At 38.0% G+C, this 23,418-nt stretch overlaps 1 pseudogene; it reads left to right on the top strand.

The window, feature by feature from the left end:
- Positions 1-21,083: 21,083 nt before the first annotated feature.
- On the top strand, positions 21,084-21,824 carry LOC106967095 (glutathione S-transferase A4-like; annotated as a pseudogene).
- The last annotated feature ends 1,594 nt before the right edge of the window (positions 21,825-23,418 follow it).

Here is a 23,418-nt window from a genome sequence, read left to right as displayed (position 1 = left end):
TTATATGCTATTTTCCGTTTCTTACACTTAATCTAAGTTCTATTTTATTAAAGTCCAGCTTTTTCTTTTGACTAAGCCTTTATTTTTATCAGAGTCTCAGATGTTTTGTGATCACTCCAGTGCACATTGCTACTTTTATTTATTTTTATTTTTGCACTCCTACAGTATAGACATACTTTCCACACAATTTCAGCTCTGGTTACATAGTCTTTGTATCATATACTTCTCCTTAATGAGTGTTGGCTTGGTCTACCCCACAAAAGTATAAAATGCATATTCCCTAGAGTCTAAGAATTAGTGCTAATCATATAATAGGTATATTCCAGGTTGAGTCATACCCTTCAAAAATTCATATGTTGGACTTCTAACCCCCGCTTCATAAGAATGTGATCTTATTTGGAGATAACGTCTTTATAGAGGTAGTTAAGTTGAAATAAAGCTGTTAGGGGGAGCTTTAATCTAGTATCACTGATCAAGTTCAAGGAGAAACTTGAACACAGAGATAGACAAAAACAGAGGAAAGACAATGTGAAGAGACACAGGAGAAGACAGCCATCTATTAATAAGCCAAGGCAGGAGGCCTGAACAGACCCTTCCCCCATAGCTTCCAGAAGGAACCACCACCTGGATTTTGGATTTTTATCCCCCAGAGCTGTGAGACAATACATTTCTGTTATTTTTCCCACTCACTTTGTGGCACAGCCTTAGTAAACTAAAATGAAGGATTAAATAAATATTTGGTTCTGTTTGATTTATCAAATAGATGAAAGACTCATAAGTAGAAACTATTAATTCTATGTTCTTGGACAAAAGAAATTTTGACAGAATTCCTAGGAACTTAAAATTTCTGGATCACACATTCACAATATAGAAAACAAGGGATTTGGGGGTGCCTGGATGGCTGAGTTGGGTAAGCATCTGACTTCAACTCAGGTCATGATCTCACAGTCCGTGGGCTCAAGCCCCACCGCTGGCTCTGTGCTGACAGCTCAGAGCCTGGATCCTGCTTCGGATTCTATGTCTCCTTCTCTCTCTGCCCCTCCTCCCACTCACATTGTGTGTGTGTGTGTGTGTGTGTGTGTGTGTGTGTGTGTGTGTGTGTCTGAAAAATAAGTAAACATTAAAAAAAAAAAAGAAAACAAGGGATTTTGTCCTTAGAGTGTATCAACCAATATTAAACTACTGATCGTTTAACTAAATTCTCAACCTTATATTTTAGATATGGGAAGAAAAGCATGCAAATAGAGTAAAGATGACCAACAGGTACTGCATTTGGAAAGTCAAGTGGGCTGTTTTGCTCTGTGCAACTACAAAATAATGGTTGGCAAACAGAAGCTGAATGTTAATAAACTGTGTAAAATTAAAAATTGAGTATGAATAAGGTTATATGAACATGTAATAGATTCAGCTGAAACATACATTACTTATTTTTTCTCTTGGGGATACAGTGAATGAGACTGACTGATATAATCTCCTCGCCTTTGAGACCTTAAAGTTATGCCATATCTTAGCAACATGAAAAATTGATAATATTGATAATAATAATAAGTAAGTAATTTTGTGATAGGCAAAATGTAGGGACATGAGGTAATTTACGGCAGGGCTTCTCACTTTGATTAGAAACCTAGGAAAGTAAGTATCTGTGAGTAAATGAGACCCAAAGGGTGTATAAAAATTGTCCATCTCAGGGGCACCTGGGTGGCTCAGTCAGTTGAGCATCTGACCCTTGATTTTGGCTCAGGTCATGATCTCCTGGTTCACGAGTTCAAGCCCTGTGTTGGGCTCTGTGCTGACAGAGTGGAGCCTGCTTGGAATTCTCTCTCTCCCTCTCTGTCTCTGCCCCTCCCCTGTCCGTGTGTGTGTGCTTGCTCTCTCTCTCTCTCTCAAAATAAATAAATAGAGCAGCGCCTGGGTGGCTTAGTTGGTTGCGCGTCTGACTTCAGCTCAGGTCATGATCTCGTGGTTTGTGAGTTCAAGCCTGCATTGGGCTGTATGCTGACAGCTTGGAGTCTGGAGCCTGGAGCCTGTTTTGGATTCTGTGTCTCCCTCTCTCTCTGTTCCTCCCCCACTCACACTCTGTCTCTCTCTTTCTCAAAAATAAAGATTAAAAAAATTAAAAAATAAATAGAATGTTCTAAAAAATTGTCTACTTCAATAACAGTAAAAGAGAGAAAGTATGTTAACTAAAGGAAATACAATGATTATATCATGAATCTGGACAAAGAAAATCTTGGAAGACAAAGAAAACTGAGCATGACTCTTTTTCTTCTGGAGTATGGTTAAACTGATTTTTTTCTTCCTTCTTTTACCACACTATCAAGTTCTTTCACATTGTTCTGAAACTCTGTGAAACAGGCTGCAGCTCCCACAGGCTGCTGCCCAACCTGGACACTAGAAACAAGGAATAAAATAGTAAGACATGCCTCAGAGACTTCCTTAAACCTCTGCAGTGAAGAGAAACACAGGTCTGACCACCAAAATTGAAAATCCAACCCAGTACTTCAGAGAGAAAACGATACCAGAAATAGAAGCAAGCAATCATCAAGAGAACGATTTAAAGCACCTGCTGATGATTTAGTCTCAGAGCCTAACTCAGGCAGAAGAAAATTCAATATTGTTCAATGAAGTAAATAAAGTATTGAGGAAAATAAAATCCTGGTGCCTAAGATAACAATAGTATTGATGTCTGCAGATTCTGCGTGACAGACGCACTTGGCTGCTGCTGCAGAGCTATATGCCAGCTTGGGGCATCATAAACTATTCAATATAGACAGACTCATCCTCAGGACAGAGTGATTTGGGCAGTTATCTGGTGTCCTGTTCTTTGGAGGAGCGCTGCTCTACTGCCGGCAGTCAGCTGGGCAGTGATTCTTTGAGCCAGGGGGGGCTACTTGCCAGACAGAGCTGAAAAAGGACATAAGCCATGATTCCACCAAAAGCATGACTTAAATTGGCCCAATCTCCAAAGCCATCTAAGGGATATTAATATGAGCCACCAGGAGAAACTATTTTCATACTAACCCCTTGGGCCCCTGGGAGAAATCGTTAAAGAGATTATAGTAGAAGTCCTCAATTGGGGGCCAGAGAGCCAAAATCTGGCCCTGAGACCTATGGTGTTTGGCCTGAATGATGTTGACCCACATACATCTTTTTTAAAATATTTTTAATTAGTTGCTAACCTTTAAAAACTTTAGTTTCTGTATTCTTTTGAAAATTTAGAGGATCTGACAAAATGTAAGTGCCAACTGCAGCTTTTCAATGGGGGCACACATTCTCTAATTTGCTAGCACTCCACATTGTTTTGCTTTTATCTCATTTGCTTCATGTGGGCTGGCCCTTCTACGCGTTTAAGTCCTAAACCTGGTACTGATACTTTGCATAAGAAGAGGCAAAGGAGGATGGAGATTAGGAAATATTGACCAGAAAGGTAATTCATTGTCCAGACAAAAAGTAAAGGTCTAAAATACTTACAGTAATTAATTCAGGAGAAATTGGAAAGATTACTCAGATATCAAGGAAAGGGAATCAGATTCATGAGAGGTAAGACAATAAAGCAAGGAGATAAAACAGGCTATATTGTAGGATGGTTTATACTCTTTCAGCAAGAATAGTGAAAGCATCCAGGGAACTAGAAAGAGCCTGGCAACCAAAAGTCTCTGTATTAGTTAGCTGTAGCTGCCACAGCAAAAAACCACAGACTGTGGGACATAAACAACTGAAATTTACCACCTCACAGTTCTCGAGGCAGGAAGTCTAAGATCAAGATGCCACCATGGTTGGTTTCTGGTGAGGGCCCTCTTTCTTGTTTTCTGCCTTCTCACTGTGCCCTTACATGGTGAAGCTTCCTGACGTCTCTTCTTATAAGGACAGTAGTCCCATCATGAAGACATCATTTTCATGACTTCACTCCTTAGTTGCCTGTCAAAGGTTCTATCTCCAAATGCACATTGGGGGTTGATATTTCAACATATGAATTTAGAAAGGGGACATTCAGTTGATAATAATCTCAATGAAAGCTACCCTTAGAAAGCTACTGTCTCCCACTTGACCCCACATAATGGCATTATAATGAAAACTGTATTCGTCAGGGTTCTCCAGGGAAATAGAACCAATAGGAAGATACTCAGAAGAACTAATGGCATCAGTTCTAGTCCAAGTCCAAAGGTTTGAGAAACAGGACTTTAGATGGCATTAAGTCCTACTCCAAGGCCAAGACATCAGTGTTTCAGCTCATGCAGTCTGTCAAAGAGAAAGAATTCTCTCTTCCCTGCCTTCTTGTTCTATTCATACTCTCAACAGTTTGAAAGAGGTCAATCCATATTGGGGAAGGCAATCTGCTTTACTCAGTCTACTGCCTATTCAAATACTAATCTCTTATAGAAATATCTTTACACATACACCCAGAAATAATGCTTAACCAGATATCTGGGCACCTATGATCTAGTCAAATTGACATATAAAATTAAGCATCACAAAAACATATTTTGCAAATGAAGTGATCTGTAATTTAAGATCGGAATATCCCTGGTTTATTTTCCTCTGCCTTAAATACCCAAAGAAGACTTTAGGAAGAGTTTCTGTCAGAGACAAAGAACAATATCATGAGAGAGAAATTAGGACTTTCACACATAAAGGGTAACTTGAGTGTTTGTCTGTCAGAGGGCTTTGTGATACTGCTGAATGGCAGCTACCCTTTCAGACTCAGATAAACTCAGTATAAATAATAAAAAGTCACTGCTTTTTATAAAGAAACTTCAGAAATCTAAAACTCTGGACTAGAAGAAAACAAACCCTCTCAGGGGTTCCTATGTAAGTATTTGGAACAATCTAGATGTAACAGCCTGGACTACTCTCCCTGCCCTTAACCTCATGTTGGAGGGCTGGACTTCTAAGAAGGAAGGAGCACAGACAACTGAATGCTATATGAGCTGACCTCTCCAACAATCTGAGAAATTAATCTCCATTGACTAGTGGGGAGTATTATGCACCTGGGCTGGAACCATGCTCTGCAAGACCAACTGTGCTAAACGTCTGAATGGAGTGCTGCATTCAGTCCACTATATTTTTTATTTTGTTTTACTTGTTTTTTTTTTTGTTTTGTTTTGTTTTTGTTTTACTATGTCTCCCCTAAAAATTTCTTGAGAAATTTAGGAAGGAGGTTAAACGGCAGAGTTTTCTAAAACTGCTCTGGAGTTCAAAATTTCGAATGACTTGTGTGTTACTGGGAAGATAGAGAAGAGCTACTTTCTCCTATTACTTCCACTAAGCACAACTGAAAAAACCCTATACATTTTACCTAAAACAAATATAAGGAGATTTAAAAAGAAGAAAGCAGATCACCAAGGGGGCGACCTTGTTACAGGGATTGGGGCAGAAAATCAAGATCCCCTCCTGCTCAGTCTCCACTGATACCACAAAGCGGTGATCTCATTACTGCTGGGCAATGATGAAAGTGTTCACTCTCCTCTAGGCCTTGGACACCACCCCAGTGGAGGGAGATGGGAGCCTCTTTACTGCCAGTTGGAAGTAGAAATTCAGGCTTCCCATGGGCTTCCCTTGACAACACAGGTGGGGTGGGGGTGCAGGAAACGATTTATTTCCAGCCAGTGAAGATTAAAATGTCCAGTTCCCCAGCTGGTCTTCTCTGACACTCTTTCCATAGGGATAATGGGGAGCCTGTTACAAACTCATAAGCGTAGAAGTTTATCCTTGTTCCTTACTCGGGCTTTCATTATGTCAATGAATATAGGGCACAAGGATTTGGTTGCATTGTAGCAATGTTTTCTACCTTGCTAGACTTCCCTTTTCATATTACTTTCGATAGACAAAGCAAGCTTTTTTTGAGGGGGGAGGCGGTATGTCTACATCTGTTGTATAAAATCCATGTTTACTTAGAACTTCAGGATATTCCCTTATTTGTAAATATGGTCTTTGTAGCGGCAACCAAGGTAAGATAAGTTCATCCTAGATTAAGGTGGATCCTGATACAGTAAGACTGGTACCTTATAAGAAGAGAAGCAAAGACAGACACAAGGAGGCACATATTGAAAAGGAAGAAATAAAATTGTCCTTAACAGATAAAATGATTGTCCACATAGAAATTCCAAAAGAATCTACAAAAATAAAAATCCTATAATAAATTAATTCAGTAAAGTTGAAGTATATTAGATTAACATGCATAAATCAACTGTATTCCTATATACTAGCAATGAACACATAGATACTGGAATTAAAAATACAATACCATTTAACATTCTTAAAAAGTGAAATGCATAGGTGTGTAAATCTATCATAGTATATGCAGGATTGTAAGCTGAAAGGTACATAACACTGATAAAAGAAATCAAAGAAAAATTTAAAAAAAGAAGGGATATACTGTGTTCATGGATCGAAGCATCAACATAGCAAAGTTGCCAAACCTTCAATTGACTACATAGGCTTAATTTAAATCTTATTATAATTCAAGCTAGACATTTTTCAGATATGTACAAGATTATTCTAAATGTATATTGAAAATCAAGGCAACTAACGTAGATAAAACAATTTGAAAAAACAAGAAGAAAGTGGGAGAATTGATCGAGCTGGTTGTAAGACTTATTATATAGCTACAACAATTAACACTCTATGATATTGGTAGAATACATAAATAAACCAGCAGAAAAAAAGAGAGAACCAGAAAGAGACTCAGATACGTCCAAGTAATTTTTGACAAAAGTGCAAAAGTAATTCAGTGGAGGAAAGATAGCCTTTCCAACATATGATGATAAAGTCACAAATTGGGGTACCAGGACAAAGGAGCCCTTCTGTAAGATTTTGTTTACAGGCCTAAAGCTGGATGCCTGGGATGAAAATTTTTAGATAGCATTGTACCAGGATTATGGTCACAATTTTGGGATAATTAGACTAGACCATGGAGAACCACTTTAGCCATTCATCCCCGAGAAATTTTTGCCCAGGCCATCCAGACAATGGGAATAAAAGAAAAGCAGCAAGCATAGTTCAAGTGAAATGTTTGCCAAGCCCATGAGGATCTTACAAGGGTAGAAAGAAGGGTGTGTGTGTTCATTTTGCTCTGTCATTAATAGATAAAATGACTGAATCTTATGGGGGTTATGGAGATTGGGGACAGACCCCATTCTTGATTACTACAACCAATTTCACAACTTTGGCATTAGAAAAGATGATAGGTAAATACATTAGCAAAGAATGCACAAACCTTACACTAAAATCTCTGGTGCCTCATCTGAGTCCTGTTTCCAGTCCTCAACTGAGAAACTAATGTGGCTAGAGAGATTAAGGGGATAAGAGGGAAATTAGGAAGACAAAATGGCACCTCTGTGGGTAGCTCTACCTTCTAAGATAGAAGAAATCACTGAAAAGAATTAGATCTCTAGGGCAACTAAATCAAGGGAATTAGATAAATGACAAATATTTCCAATGTAAGAGGGCATCCCATTGCAAAAGTTCTGTCTTCATTGTGTTTCCATACATACAAAATTAGCCAATGGAGGGACTGACCCTACGTTAAAATTTGAAAGTGAAAACTAAAATAACTTTGCTAAATACATTTCCTTACAGATAAAGGACTTCACCTTTTGGTTTTATTGTTTGTGAAAATACACTGTGATCAAATGGGGTAAATTCTTATTAAGAAATTTCAGAGTTTATGTAAGTTGGAATATGATCTTTCTACTACTGCAATTATAAGCAAATATTAAAAATTCAACCAAAACAGGGTGTGCCTTTGACCTATCCAGAAGAAATTGATGGAACATTAGACAGGTGTGGTAGCGGGAATTCTGTGGTAGCTTCATGAGCTCCACCTTCTGGTGTTAAACCCTGTATAATCTCATCCCCTTGAGTGGGACAGACTTCTGTTTTGCTTGTAGCAAGTAGAATATGGAAGAAGTGACGGGATTTCACACTGCCTGCTTAGGTTACTTTATATTGCGACGGGTGTTAAGATGTGTTTCCCGAGATTACATTATGTTAATGTGAAATTCCATTTTAGTAGATTAGTAAACAGGAAATTCTCCCTCTGGGCTTGAGGAAGGAAACAACCACGTTGTGAAACAACCACGTTGTGAACCTCTTCATACCTGTGAAGAGGGCCACGTGGTCGGGAGCTGCAACTGCCTCTAGATCTGAGAATGGGTTTCCATTCGCAGACAGTAAGAAGCCTGGTCCCTCAGTCATATAGCCAAAAGAAATGAATTCTTCTAACAGTTAGATGAATTTGGAAGTGGACCCTTCCCCAATCAGATGAGAATGAAGTCTATTTGCCCCCCCTTGATGGGAGACCCTGAACAGAGGATCCAGTTAAGTTGTGCCTAGGCTTTTGAACCACTGAAACAGTGAGAAAATAAATGTGTATTATTTTACGCTGTTGTTTGTGATAGGTCGTTATGCAGCGATATTTCTAGAATGAGTCATAATTGCTCAGAATTCTGAATGGTATCAGTTTTGATAAAGCTGAATTGAAGTATTATAAAATGAGTTGTTTTCATTATTGTTTTCTTTCTCTGGCATAAAATTGATGAGTGAGACATGTTTTTTCTAGACTGGGTAGACTCTAAAGTATAGAGTGGAAGAGGACAGTATATTCACATGTGAATACAATCTGAAAAATTATTACTGAGTAGTTCTTCCCTGAAGCTGAAGTTCTCAGTTTTTTATTAGAATTTTTATCGTGTGACCCCAGCTTCTGAGACTTCTGAGCTGTTAATAGGTCCTAATGGAATTCCTTCTACTTTTTCTAGCAAAAGATATTTTTCAGATTTACAAATGAAATTGGCTGTATTTGAGGGAGCCAAGATGGCAGAACAGCATGGAAGTTTTGTGTGTGTCTCACATCCATGAAATATAGCCAGACCAACATCTAAACCATCCTACACACCTAGAACTGATTGGAGGATTAACACAACAATCTGCAAAACCTGAACCACAGAATTCAGCAGGTACATGGCATGGAGAGGTGAACTTGGGGAGAGAGAGAAGCCGGCAGAAGGCAGGGAGCCTCTTTTGCAGGCAGAGAGAGGAAGGAGAATGGGGCGGGGGGGGGGGGTGGTGTGCAGAATACTGGAAAAGCACCCCTCCTCAGGGGCAGCTGCAGAGAAAGTGGAAAATTGAAAACAGCCGCAGGGACTAAACTACAAAGGGAGAAAGGAGAAAGGAGAGGGTTTAAATTTCATTAAAACTGTAAATGGGAGCTCAAAGGCTGCAACTCCACAGCTCCATACCTGGTGGTGCTCTGGTGGGAAGGGCGAATCCCCAGGAACAGAGTAGGGTCCGGAGGTTCTCAGGCCACACGGGGAAAAGCAGTTCCACTGCCGGAAGGACATTTGGTAGAGACTGTTGAAGCCACCTGGTCCCAGCAGACCCCAGAAAACGGCCACATTCACTGGTGCAGGAACAAGGTCTTTAAGGGTGAAGCCTGGTGCCCGATGCGTGTTGTGATTTTCCATAGTCCCTGAAACGCTGCTGCTACACTATCTCGTGAACTTTTTCTGGGGCAGGCTGGCACCTGGCCACAGTCTCAGGGCACCGGCAGCAACAGGGTTCCACAAGTGTTCCTGGGTGCAGCCAACATTCAGCCATTGCTCGGTGAGACCCTCCCACAGAGGGGCGGAGCGGGTCAAAGCTGCAGTCCTTCAGAAGTAAGGGGCCGGAGAAAACAGCCGCCTCTGAGACAAAACTCAGGAGAGAAGTACTGCCTGGGGCTTTGTCACAGACAATGAAGAAGCAGGGAGTGGACGAAAGCTGAAGACAGAGGACGGTGCACGATTGCTGATCAGGGAGAACAGCGTTCGATACCTGGGTACCTGGGTGACGCCATTTTCATCACTGCCACACATGCGCACACGCACCTACTAGTCCCGCAACAATCCACCCCAGTAGGCTAGCAGCGCCATCTAGTGGAGAACGGAGTCGTTACACTGAGCCCTGCCCAACTGGGCCAACCTTGCTCTTCAAGAACACAAGTCTCACCCCCTTCTTAGTTTATGGACTATAAAATGCTGCACAGTCTGATTTCTAGGGGAAAACAAAGTAATTTCAGTCCTATTTCAATCTGTTAGCAGGTCCATATATTCAATTTTCTTTCTTTTTTCCTTTTACACTTCTTTTTCTTGAATACAGAAACAGAAAAAATTCATTTTTATTTTCAATTTTTATTAAAAATAATTTTAACTGTTTTACTATATTTTTTACTTTTGTGTAAATTTTTTCAAATATTATTTTACTTCCATCATTTTATTTTAGTCTACTTCAGTTCATTCACCTTTTCAAATTTTCAAAAAGTTTCCTTTTTATCTTTTTTCTTTTCCTTTTTTCAATTTTTAGTTACTTTTCTTTTTCTTGAATGCAGAAAGAGAAAAAACTTCATTTTTACTTTCAATTTCTATTAAAAATATTTTTCTTTAATATCTTTTACTATACTTTTTGCTTTTATGTACATTTTTTCAAATTCTATTTTACTTCCATCATTTTATTTTAGTGTACTACAGTGTATTCACTTTTTCAAATTTTCAAACTATTTATTTTTTCTTTCTTTTTTTTCGTTTCTTTTTCTTGAAAACAGGAAGAGAAAAAATTCATTTTTATTTTTAATTTTTATTAAAATTATTTTTCCTTTAATTTTTTTCTTCTATATTATTTTGTGTAAGTCTTTTCAAATTCTATTTTACTCCCATCATCTCATTTTAGTGTACTTCAGTGTATTCATTTTTTAAAATTCTCAAATGATTTCTTCCCCCCCCTTTTTTTCCCCTAATCTGTCAAACCACTTTCAACACCCAGACCAAAACACACCTAGGATCTAGCATCATTTATTAGATGTGTGTGTGTGTGTGTTTAATTTTTTAATTTTAATATTTTTTTAATTTTAAATTTTTTAATTTTATTTTTATACCTTGTTAATTACTTTTCTCCTTTCAAAATGACTAAACAAAGGAATTCACACCAAAAGAAAGAGCAGGAAGAAATGACAGCCAGGGATTTAACCAACACAGATAGTAACAAGATGTCTGAACCAGAATTTAGAATCACGATAATAAGAATACTAGCAGGAGTTGAAAATAATTAGAATCCCTTTCTGCAGAGATAAAAGAAGTAAAAAATAGCCAGAATGAAATTAAAAATGCTATAACTGAGCTGCAATCATGGACGCATGCAGCGGTGGCAAGGATGGATGAGGCAGAAGAGAGAATCAGCGATATAGAGGACAAACTTATAGAGAATAATGAAGCATGAAACAAGAGGGAGATGAAGGCAAAAGAGCACGATTTAAGAATGAGAGAAATCAGTGATTCATTAAAAAGGAACATCAGAATCACAGGGGTCCCAGGAGAGGAAGAGAGAGAAATAGGGGTAGAAGGGTTATGTGAGCAAATCATAGTGGAAAGCTTTCCTAACCTGGGGAAAGACACAGACATCAAAATCCAGGAAGCACAGATGACCCCCCTTAGATTCAACAAAAACTGACCATCAACAAGATATATCATAGTCCAATTCACAAAACACTCAGGCAAAGAGAGAATCATGAAAGTAACAAGGGACAAAAAGTCCTAACCTACAAGGGAAGGCAGATCAGGTTTGCAAGAGACCTATCCACAGAAATTTGGCAGGCCAAGAAGGAATGGCAGGATATATTCAATGTGCTGAATCAGAAAAATATGCAGCCAAGATTCTTTATCCAGCAAGACTGTCATTCAAAATAGGAGAGATAAAAAGTTTCCCAGACAAACACAAATTAAAGGAGTTTGTGAACTCTAAACCAGCCCTGCAAGAAATTTTAAGGGGGACTCTCCTGATATAAATACACATATATAATCAACCAAAAGCAACAACGATTAGAAAGGACCAGAGAACACCACCAGAAACTCCAACTCTACAAGCATCATAATGGCAAGAAATTCATATCTTTCAGTACTCACTCTAAACGTCACTGGACTCAATGCTCCAATCAAAAGACATAGGGTAACAGAATGGATAATAAAACAAGATCCATCTATATTCTGTATACAAGAGACCCACTTTAGACCTAAAGACACCTTCAGATTGAAAATAAGGGGATGGAGAACCATCCATCATGCTAATGGTCAACAAAAGAAAGCTGGAGTAACCATACTTCTATCAGACAATCTAGACTTTAAAAGAAAGACTGTATCAAGAGATCCAGAAGGGCATTATATCATAATCAAGGGGTCTGTCCACCAAGAGACCTAACAATTGTAAACATTTATGTGCCAAATGTGCAAGCACCCAAATATATAAATCAATTAATCACAAACATAAAGAAACTCATCGATAGTAATACCATAATAGTAGGAGATATCAACACCCCACCTGGACGGATCACCTAATCAAAAAATCAGCAAGGAAACAATGGCTTTGAATGACACACTGGACCAGATGGACTGAACAGATATATGCAGAACATTTCATTAAAGCATAAGAATATACATTCTTCTCCAGTGCACATGGAATGTTCTCCAAAATAGACCATATACTGGGACACAAATCAGCCCTCAACAAGTACAAAAAAAGGGAGATCATACTGTGCTTATTTTCAGACCACAACACTATGAAACTCGAAAACAACCACAAGAAAAAATTTGGAAGGGTAACAAATACTTGGAGACTGAAGAACATTCTACTAAAGAATGAATGGGCTAACCAAGCAGTTAAAGAGGAAATTTAAAAGTATATGGAAGTCAATGAAAATGATAACACCACAACCCAAAACCTCTGGGACGCAGCAAAGGCGTTCATAAGAGGAAAGTATATAGCAATACAGGCCTTCCTAAAGAAGGAAGAAAAATCTCAGATACACAACCTAACCTTATGCCTTAAGGAGCTGGAAAAAGAACAGCAAAATAAAAGCCAAAACCAGCAGAAGACAGGAAATAATAAAGATGAAAGCAGGAATTAATGCTATTGAAACCAAAAAAACAGTACAACAGATCAATGAAACCAGAAGCTGGCTCTTTGAAAAATTAACAAAATTGATAAACCATTAGCCAGTCTGATCAAAAAGAAAAAGGAAAGGACCCAAATAAATAAAATCAAGAATGAAAGAGGAGAGATCACAACCAACACAGTAGAAATACAAACAATAATAAGAGACTATTATGAGCAATTATATGCCAATAAAATGGGCAATCTGCAAGAAATGGACAAATTCCTAGAAACGCTACCAAACACTACCAAAGCCGAAACAGGAAGAAATAGAAAATTTTAACAGACCCATAACCAGTAAGGAAATCGAATTAGTAGTAATCAAAAAAACTCCCCAAATCAAGAGTCCATGGCGAGATGGCTTTCCAGGGGAATTCCAAAAAACATTTAAGGAAGAGTTAATACCTATTCTTTTGAAGCTGTTCCAAAAAATAGAAATGGAAGGAAAACTTCCAAACTCTTTCTATGAAGCCAGCATTGCCTTGATTCCAAAACCAGACAGAGACCCCACTAAAAAGGAGAACTATAGACCAATTTCCCTGATGAACATGGATGCAAAAGTCCTCACCAAGATATTAGCCAACCGGCTCCAACAATACATTAAAAAAATTATTCACCACGACCAAGTGGGATTTATACCTGGGAGGCAGGGCTGATTCAATATCCACAAAACAATTAACGTGATTCATCACATCAATAAAAGAAAGGACAAGAACCATAGGATCCTCTCAATAGATGCAGAGAAAGCATTTGACAAAATACAGCATCTTTTCTTGATAAAAACTCTCAAGAAAGGAGAGATAGAAAGAGCATACCTCGAGATCATAAAAGCCATTTACAAATGACCCAACGCTAATGCTAATATCATCTTCAATGGGGAAAACATGACAGCTTTCCCCCTAAGGTCAGGAACAAGACAGGGATGTCCACTCTTGCCATTGTTACTCAACACAGTATTAGAAGTCTTAGTCTCTGCAATCAGACAACACAAAGAAATAAAAGGCATCCAAGTTGGCGAGGAGGGGGTCAAACTTTCACTCTTCGCAGATGACCTGATACTCTATATTGGAAACCCCAAAGATTCTACCAAAAAATTGCTAGAATTGATTCATGAATTCAGCAAGGTTTCAGGATATAAAATCAATGCACAGAAATTGGTTGCCTTCCTATACACCAACAAGGAAGTGACAGAAAGAGAAATCAAGGAACCAATCTCATTTACAGTTGTGCAAAAAACCATAAAATACCTAGGAATAAATCTAACAAAAGAGGTGAAAACTCCATACACTGAAAACTCTAGAAAGCTTATGAAAGAAATTGAAGACACCAAAAAATGGAAAAAGATTTCACGCTCCTGGAAAGGAAGAACAATTTTTGTTAAAATGCTGTTACTACCCAAAGCAATCTACATATTCAATGCAATTCCTATCAAAATAACACCAGCATTCTTCACAGAGCTGGAACAAATAATCCTAAAATTTGTATGGAACCAGAAACGACCCCGAATAGCCAAAGCGATCTTGAAAAAGAAAACCAAAGCAGGAGGCATCACAATCCCAGACTTCAAGCTATATTAGAAAGCTGTAATCATCAAGACAGTATGGTACTGGCACAAGAACAGACACTCAGATCAACGGAACAGAATAGAGAACCTGGAAATGGACCCACAAACTTATGGCCAACTAATCTTGGACAAAGCAAGAAAGAACATCCAATGGAATAAAGACAGTCTCTTCAGCAAGTGGTGCTGGGAAAACTGGACAGCGTCATGCAGAAGAATGAACCTGGACAACTTTCTTACACCATAACACAAAAATAAACTCAAAATGGATGAAAGACCTCAATGTATGACAGGAAGCCATCAAAATCCTTGAGGAGAAAGCAGGCAAAAACCTCTTTGATCTTGGCTGTGGCAACTTCTTACTCAACACGTCTCTGGAGTCAAGGGAAACAAAAGCAAAAATGAACTATTGGGACCTCATCAAAATAAAAAGCTTCTACACAGAGAAGGAAACAATCAGCAAAACTAAAAGGCAACCGACAGAATGGGAGAAGATATTTGCAAACGACATATCAGATAAAGGGTTAGTATCCAAAATCTACAAAGAACTTATCAAACTCAACACCCAAAAAACAAATAATCCAGTGAAGAAATGGGCAAAAGACATGAATATACACTTCTCCACGGAAGACATCCACATGGCCAACTGGGACATGAAAAAATGCTCAACATAACTCATCATCAGGGAAACACAAATCAAACCCACAATGAGATACCACCTTACACCTGTCAGAATGGCTAACATTAACAACCCAGGCAACAATAGATGTTGGCGAGGATGCAGAGAAAGAGGATCTGTTTTGCACTGTTGGTGGGAATGCAAGCTGGTGTAGCCACTCTGGAAAACAGTATGGAAGTTCCTCAAAAAACTAAAAATAGAACTACCCTATGACGCAGCAATTGTACTACTAGGCATTTATCCACGGGATTCAGGTGTGCTGTTTCAAAGGGAGACATGCACCGCCATGTTTATAGCAGCACTATCAATAATAGCCAAAGTATGGAAAGAGCCCAAATGTCCATCGATGGATGAATGCATAAACAAGAGGTTGTGTATATATATACCCATACATACATACACCTACAATGGAGTATTACTTGGCAATCAAAAAGAATGAAATCTTGCCATTTGCAACTATGTGGATGGAAGTGGAGGGTATTATTATGCTAAATGAATTTAGTCAGTCAGAGAAAGACAAAAATCATATGACTTCACTCATATGAGGACTATAAGAGACAAAACAGATGAACATTAGGGAAGGGAAACAAAAATAATATAAAAACAGTGAGGGGGACAAAACAGAAGAAACTCATAAATATTGAGAACAAACTGAGGGTTACTGTAGGGGCTGTGGGAAGGAGGATGGGCTAAATGGGTAAGGGGTACTAAGGAATCTACTCCTGAAATCATTGTTGCACTATATGCTAACTAATTTGGATGTAAATTTAAAAAAATAGAAAATAAGAGAAGTTAAATAAAAGAAAATAGACATTGGCTGTATTTTCTGTGTAAGAAACTTAATATTTAAATGTTTTAATAAAACATGACAGAGATATATTACATAACTGAGAAAATTATAGGATATAAAAATGCTTCAAAATGAATAGGGAAAAAGAACTTTGGTGAACTAAGTTGTTTTCTGATAAATTTAAGCTTTTGTGAGTGAATGTAGGCTTTTATCTATATGGTGGTCATTCAATTACACAAATGCAAAATTGGAAATTACCAGACGGCTATATTTTACTTCACTCAAATATCTGAAAATGACACCCAATCTTGTTTTTGCTATAATTTTATGGATTTTTTGTGCTTATTTTATATGAAAGTGATGTCCAAGAACTGCTAAAGTTATGGGAAGAATACCTAAAAGTTAAGTGCTTACACGGCCATATGTAGTGTAAGTCACATGAAGGTTGTTCTTCATGTTTTCTGAGTATATTTAAAATAATGACACATGACCTGTTTGATGGTTCTGAACATTATTCCTTATACTTTGTGGTACTTTTTGACATACCGGGGGGGACTGGCTTGTGAAAAGCACCACGCCCGCCCCCACACTCACACATACACACACAAGAATATGTAATGATAAAACTTAGTGACACAACAATGGTCCTAGTTAAGGAAAAAAGAATATACTGTGGAAAGCAGAATGAATTAAAAGAGTGCAGTTTAGATAGAGGGAGAGAGAGGAGAATTTTAACAAAACTTGAGAGAGGTTTATTAAGTATTTAGGGGCTCTGTGACACCGGATTCCCTGATTAGTAGGGAAAAACAATTTTGATGGTAAGAAAGGATTTCTCTTTTTTACTTTTGGGTGACTAGAGCATCTTCTTCTGCAAACTCTGGAGTCAACTGAAAGTCAGATGGGACAAGTTTTAAAAAGAGGAAAGAATAATTTCAGGCCTCAAAAGATAGAGGGACAAAATGCTAAGTTAACAATACTCTTTGTTTTGACTATATGTAATAGCTTACTGGGGATGTTAAAATTACTGACCAAATTGTAGCCTATAAATATTCATATAAAAACAGAATAAAATAGGGCCAAATAATCAAAATGACAACTCAGCTTTACTAACTTTAATTCATGGCTTAAAAAAAGAAATGGAAAATGTTCTTTGTCCCTACTGAGATGACATCATTAAAGAGGAAACTTCTTCCACTTGAGTTGGGAAAACGGTCAGTTGAGTTCAGTATCACAGGGAGTAGTGAAAAGGATGGGCAGCAAGGTAGCCGGCTAGTAAGGGGAAGGATCAAAAAATAGCAAGAGTAACCACTGGGACCCAAAACATGAGTCTGCAGCAAGAGGCACTATCAAATCTAAAGAGCAAAGCTTCAGCAGTGTCGGAGGAGGCAACTTTCAGATGGGACCAGAACCAATGGTTGTGGCCACTTGAGATCCTCCTAGGTGTTACAGCAAACTACTCATATCCCTGAGTAAGGCAGATTAGGTAAAGTTTGCTATACCTCACAGCAGCAGGCTGGTGGAGATGAAGTCCAATGATAAGCCTGAAAGAAGGAGTAGCCAAAGCCAAAAAACCCAAATGGGAACAGTAATATATGAAGAGAAGAGAAATGTGCTTTATCTATGCTGAGCTACTTAAGTCTTCTGTATGCCCTACCATTTCACTCATTATCCCATCATGTTGAAAACATGGGTGTTTAAAACAAGATAGCCTCAGACAGCGTAGTAGCTTGAGATATCTAAGAAAAAGGTACCTACTTCTTTGGGTCAGAGATTTCACATGTCTAAAGGGAAGGGGTAATGCCTTAGAATGACTGAGGTGCAGGGCCTCAGAGAGTGTCCTGGGGGCACAAAGTAAAGGCTAATTTGTTTGCCCTTTGTCATGCTCTCACCTCTGCCAGGAAGTACTGATCTAACAGTTCAATCCTGATGAGGTTATTTACCCTTCAATTCTCAGTTCTGATCACTTCCTCAGTGGACCCTCATTCCAACTCTCATTTTGGATTAATTCCATTTAGTTTATACTGTTACTAGAATTTGATATTATAGTTGGTTGTTACAATGTTAGTCCATCTCATTAGGTAATAAGTTTCTTGAAATCACTGACTATATCTTATCAATAACTGTAACCCAAACACTGAACATAGGGCCTGGAATAGCATACTCATTAATGCTTTGCTGAAATGATTTGAATTAAATGCATGACAACTCACATCAAAAAGTCTTGCCTTATTTACTTTATTATAAAGCCCCAATCTGCCTCGTACTGTCACACTGGTACTTACTTTGCATGCTTTAGCTTGTAATTCGGATGCACTGCAATGTCTGTTTCTTTTCTGGACAGTCTTTGAGAACACAATTTAAGTCATCTCATTTTTCAGAATCCAGGCATCCACAGTACCAAGCACATTTTCAGTGCCCAATATGTGCTCATTGAGAACTTAAATAAATGAGTGGCTGGATGGTTGAATCTATTAAGACAATAACATTTAAAAACTAGGAAAATGACATGTAATGAATGCCTACCTTTTAACCCAGGATTTATAAATTTGGTCTGATATAAAGCATAATGCATTTTTCATTTATGCTTTAGTGAACCATAAAAAGAAAAGGCAAATTATCAAGTATAACTTCTTTTTGATCTATTAGCTGGTTAATCTTCATCATCTTCAAATCGAGTTTTATGTTGACTATTATTCCTATTTCATGACTAATATATTTTACTGAAAGATTATTTTGCACAGTGGATGGTGGCAAGAAAACCAAATTTTCTTCATCTTAATAGTTTATTCATTGGTTTGTGAAGACAATTACCATGTCAATATATGTTAGCACTAACACAGGCTTAAAAATGTTCTATTTACTGTTCAGAATGTAATAATATCCTGTCTACACAGATCATGATTTAAGTTGTATCTCCTCAAATCTAATATGGTCCTGTCACAGCTCAGCTTAGAGCTTACTGTGATATAGTTAGTGAATGTGGAGGAAATCAATATAGGCTTCTTAGCATGGCCTACATGGTCTTTCACAGTCTCATTTTAATTCATCTCCAGCCTAATTTCTTAAAAGTCCTGTCATTAACCTCTGTAATAGCCACCCTGAACTCCTCACCATTCTCTATATGTGTAAGATTCTTAAAAAAAACTACCTTTATTTCCTTTTTCTTTCTCTCTCTCTTTATTTTCAGTAGAGGTCTTTCTTCCACACCCACTCCTATTTCCCTATTCCAAGGATCTATCTTGTTCTACCTGGACACTGTATGTCTCCCCATTGGTCTACCCACATGATTTTTAATTAGCTTTCCATAGTGTATCCAGGATATAGTTACAAAATTCTGAAAATTGTTCACAATGCATTACAAAATTCCAGTTGTTCATAGGGTCAGGACTAACCAGCATGACCTGTTCCAGTCTCCCCAAATCCCATCTTCATTTTCATTATCTATGCTCAACCACCTTGCCTTCATTGCTTTTTTTTTCATTTGCTTCAAATCTCATGCTCCCTCATAACAGTACCATGATGCTTCCTCTACCTGGGAATTTCTTCTGGCGTACCCTTTTCCACTTAGTAAACTCTTATTCATCTTTCAAATATCAATATAAAAATCATGGGTTTGGTTTTCCAGTTTCTTCTTGGATTGAAGAGCTGTGGAAAGAGTTCTGTTATCACCCTGACAAAACCAAAAATCCAGGCAAAATGCAAATTCATCACTTTTCTTGAACCAAAGAACTGAGGTCTCGGCACAACCAACTAATGTACAATCTAAGGAGAGACTGAAGCCTGAGGGAATAGGTAGGACCTGAGCACTTCTCCACCTGGGATGATGTAGCCAAGCATGATACGAATAAGGCAGCTTGACATGCTAACAAATTAGCTGCTGACTGCACATCAGTGTGAAGTTTGGAGACCTCAGGTGCTGTGTGTACAGGGGGGAGTTCACACTTGTATATTTCTCCACATGCATCTCACAAGATATTCACAAAAAGATTGGTGAAAGTTCTGGGGAAGGGTCTCTCATGGTGCAGGGTTGGGGGAGGGAAACGGTAATGTCAGCAGGAGAAGAGTGCAAGCCTCATTTAAATACTTCTTCCCCATCTGCCCTTACAGACCTTACTGTGGTCAAAGAACAATAAACACTGCAGTTTTTAGGGCATTAGTGAAAACTAGTGAAAAAGTAATGGGGGACAGATCAGAATACTTGTTTATCCGGAACTACAACTGGAATAAGGATGAATATACTTTACTACTAGACTAAAACTTAATGAGTAACAGGTGAACAGTTCTCCTGCAAGAGGACCAGGATAGAGCAAGACTGGAGAGGAACTCTCAGGAACACTGAAAGGAGAAGACCTAAAGCTGAGGATGAATCAGAAATGATAAAACCATGTAGAAAACCATCCCCAACTGGAACACAAATTATCTCCAGGGGAATTAGGTGACCAAGGTGCACTGAGGATAGCAACAGCAACAAACAACCAAGCCAAGGCCACTTCTGTTTAGATGGCTTCAAATCTACACAATAAAGGTCTAGCAGAAGGAAAGGAATGCTAATTTCTAGACCCCCCCCCAAAGTTGTTTACTTCAGTATCTACTGTCTTAGAATGTCCAGTTTCTTTCTACAAAAGATTATGAGGTTTATGAAAAGGCAAATAATGAACAATGCATTTCCAAAAGACAAAAAATAATCAATAGAACCAGGCTCATATCTGACATATATATCAAAAAGCTATGAGCAGAATGTTAAAATCAATGCTATACAGTCGGCCCTTGAATGACATTGGTTTGACCTATATGGATCCACAGAACATAGATTAAAAAAAATTCACAGCACAGTACTATAAATATATTTTCTCCTCATGATTTTCTTAAAACATTTTCTTTTGTCCAGCTTACTGTATTGTAAAAGTACAGTATAAAATGCTTATAACATACAAAATATGTGTTAATCAGTGGTTAATGTTACTGGTAAGACTCCCAGTCAACAATAGGCTATTGGCCAGCAGATCACTTGTGGAGAGCTTTGGGTGTCTCTGGGTGTTCCAAATAGTCTCTCATGGCAGCGAAGCCCAAGCTTGCCCAAGCCCAAGCATTTGCTGATGGAATCAGCAAGATGGGTTTTAGCAGCTGCTGGAGTCGAGTTTGATGAAGAATTCTTAGAAACGAGAACAGTGGCAGAAACTCCAGGATGGTAACCACCTACTGTTCCAACAAGTGCCGATGGTTGAAATTGATGGAATGAAGTTGGTGCAGACCAGAAGCATTCTCCAACTACATTGTGGAGACCATCATCTCTTTGGCAAGGACCTCAAAGAGAGAACCTGGTTGACATGACTACGGAGGGGATGCTAGATCTCATGGAACTGATTGCTGTTCATCCTTTCCTAAAACCAGATGATCAACAAGAAGACATGATAACATGGCCCAGAAGTCTATAATTAGATACTTGCCCATGTTTGAAAAGGTTTTAAAGGATAATGACCAAAAGGTTTCTTGTTGGTAATTAGCTAAGCCTTGTGGGTGTGATTCTACTCTAAACCATTCTGGCTCTGGAAGAGGAATTCCCCAATATCCTGTCTGAACCTCCCAGAGTTCTGCAGTGGAACTAAGTAATATTGCTACAGTTAAGAAATTCCTTGAATCTGGCAGCATGAAGAAAGCTCCTTTGGATGACATCTATTAAGAAACATCTACATCTTTATGCTGTAAAACATCACATTCATCTGTGAGTGAGAGCTAGTCCCTAGAGATTTGTGTGTCCACCGTAGCATTTGAACTGATGCCAGGCTGTCATGATCCCAGCTCTGTCATGGTGCTATGTATAATTGTCCCTAAGTTGGGTGTTTCATGTCAAGATCTTTGCTAGAAACATTGACATGTTTTTGTCCAGTGAATAATTGTTTTGAGGTTTTTCTGAGAGCTTTTTTGGAGAGGCTGGCATTTAACTTAGATCTGATGTAGTTCCTCATTTCCTGATGACAAGGCTGAGTAAGACCTCATGTTCTCCCTTGAGTTTCTGTGTCCTCTCTTTATCCCATCCTAAATGCCCTCCAGTCTCTTCCTAATTTTTAGTGTTTAATAACAACAGAATATCTAGTGAATAATAACTCCTCTCAGCTGTAAAACATCCATGGTAGCAGTGATTGTAGTCAATAGTAGCCAAAATAAAGAATTTACAAATAACCCCACCTTTCACGGTTGGCTACTGGGAGGAGTCAAAAGTTATATGTGGACTTTTGGCCACACAGGGGGTTGGTACCTGTAAGTCCCCCTTATTGAAGTTTCAACTGTAATATGATAAAATGACTAATAAAAGAAGTGGACAGTGTGCAGGATCCGATGGGTAATTTTAGCAGAGAAATGGAATCTATAAGAAAGAAACAAATGAAAATGCTAGAAGCAAATAAAAAACATGATTAAAGGTTAAAAATGATTCCTATGGTCAACATACCCTGCCCCCACAAAAAAGAGGAAAAGACAAAAAAAATCAATGGCTTTGAAGATAGGTTAAAAAAAGGTATAAAACTAGAACAGAGGATCCAAGGGCTATTGGACAATATTAACTGGTTTAATAAATGTATTATTCTTGGAATCCTAGGAGGTGAAAAGAAAGTGAAGAGGAGAAATATTTGAATAATGGCAGGAAATTTTCCAAAATTAGTCACACACACACACACACACACACACACCACACATATCAAGGCCTGTTATATTCAAACTCCTGAAAATAAATGAAAATGAAGAAAACTTGAAGGCAGCCAGAGAAAAAAGACACATTAAACAAAAAGACCAAAGAGTTACAGCACACTTCTCATTTCAAGCCATGCAAGCTAGATACAATGAATTGCCATATTTAAAGTGCTAAAAAATAAATAAATACTGCCCACATAAAATCCTATACTTCCCAAAGTATCTGTCAAAGTGAAGGAAAAAATATCTGCTTTCATTTACTCACACACTCACAATTTATTTCTAGTAGACTTGCACCACAAGAGATATTAAGGAAAATTCTTCAGGTAGAAAGAATATGAAACCAGACAGAAAGGTATATAAACTAAAAAGAAGGATGAAGCTTGACGTGGAATAAATGAATAAAAGTATAGAATTCAGTTTTTTTCCCTTGCTTTAAATAGCTGTAATAGATAGCTTTGTCTAAAGCAAAAAACAGTGATATATTGTATGCTTAAAGCATAAGTTAAAAGTAAAATGTATGACCTAAATAGCACATGGGATTGGAAGAACAGTTGATATATTTAGCTGTAAGCATCTTGCTCTGCACATTAAGTGATATAATATACCTGAGTAGACAGCATTAATGTAACATAACATATAGTGTAAGACTCTGTGCAAGGGTTTAAACCCTAGGAACAACTACTAATTTTTTTTTATGTTATAAATAATTCCATAGTAGAGACTAAATAGGATTATAAAACA

This window comes from Acinonyx jubatus, chromosome C1 (assembly GCF_027475565.1).
Source record: "Acinonyx jubatus isolate Ajub_Pintada_27869175 chromosome C1, VMU_Ajub_asm_v1.0, whole genome shotgun sequence".
NCBI classification, from domain to species: Eukaryota; Metazoa; Chordata; class Mammalia; order Carnivora; family Felidae; genus Acinonyx; species Acinonyx jubatus.
This window is presented reverse-complemented; position numbering and strand designations above follow the sequence as displayed.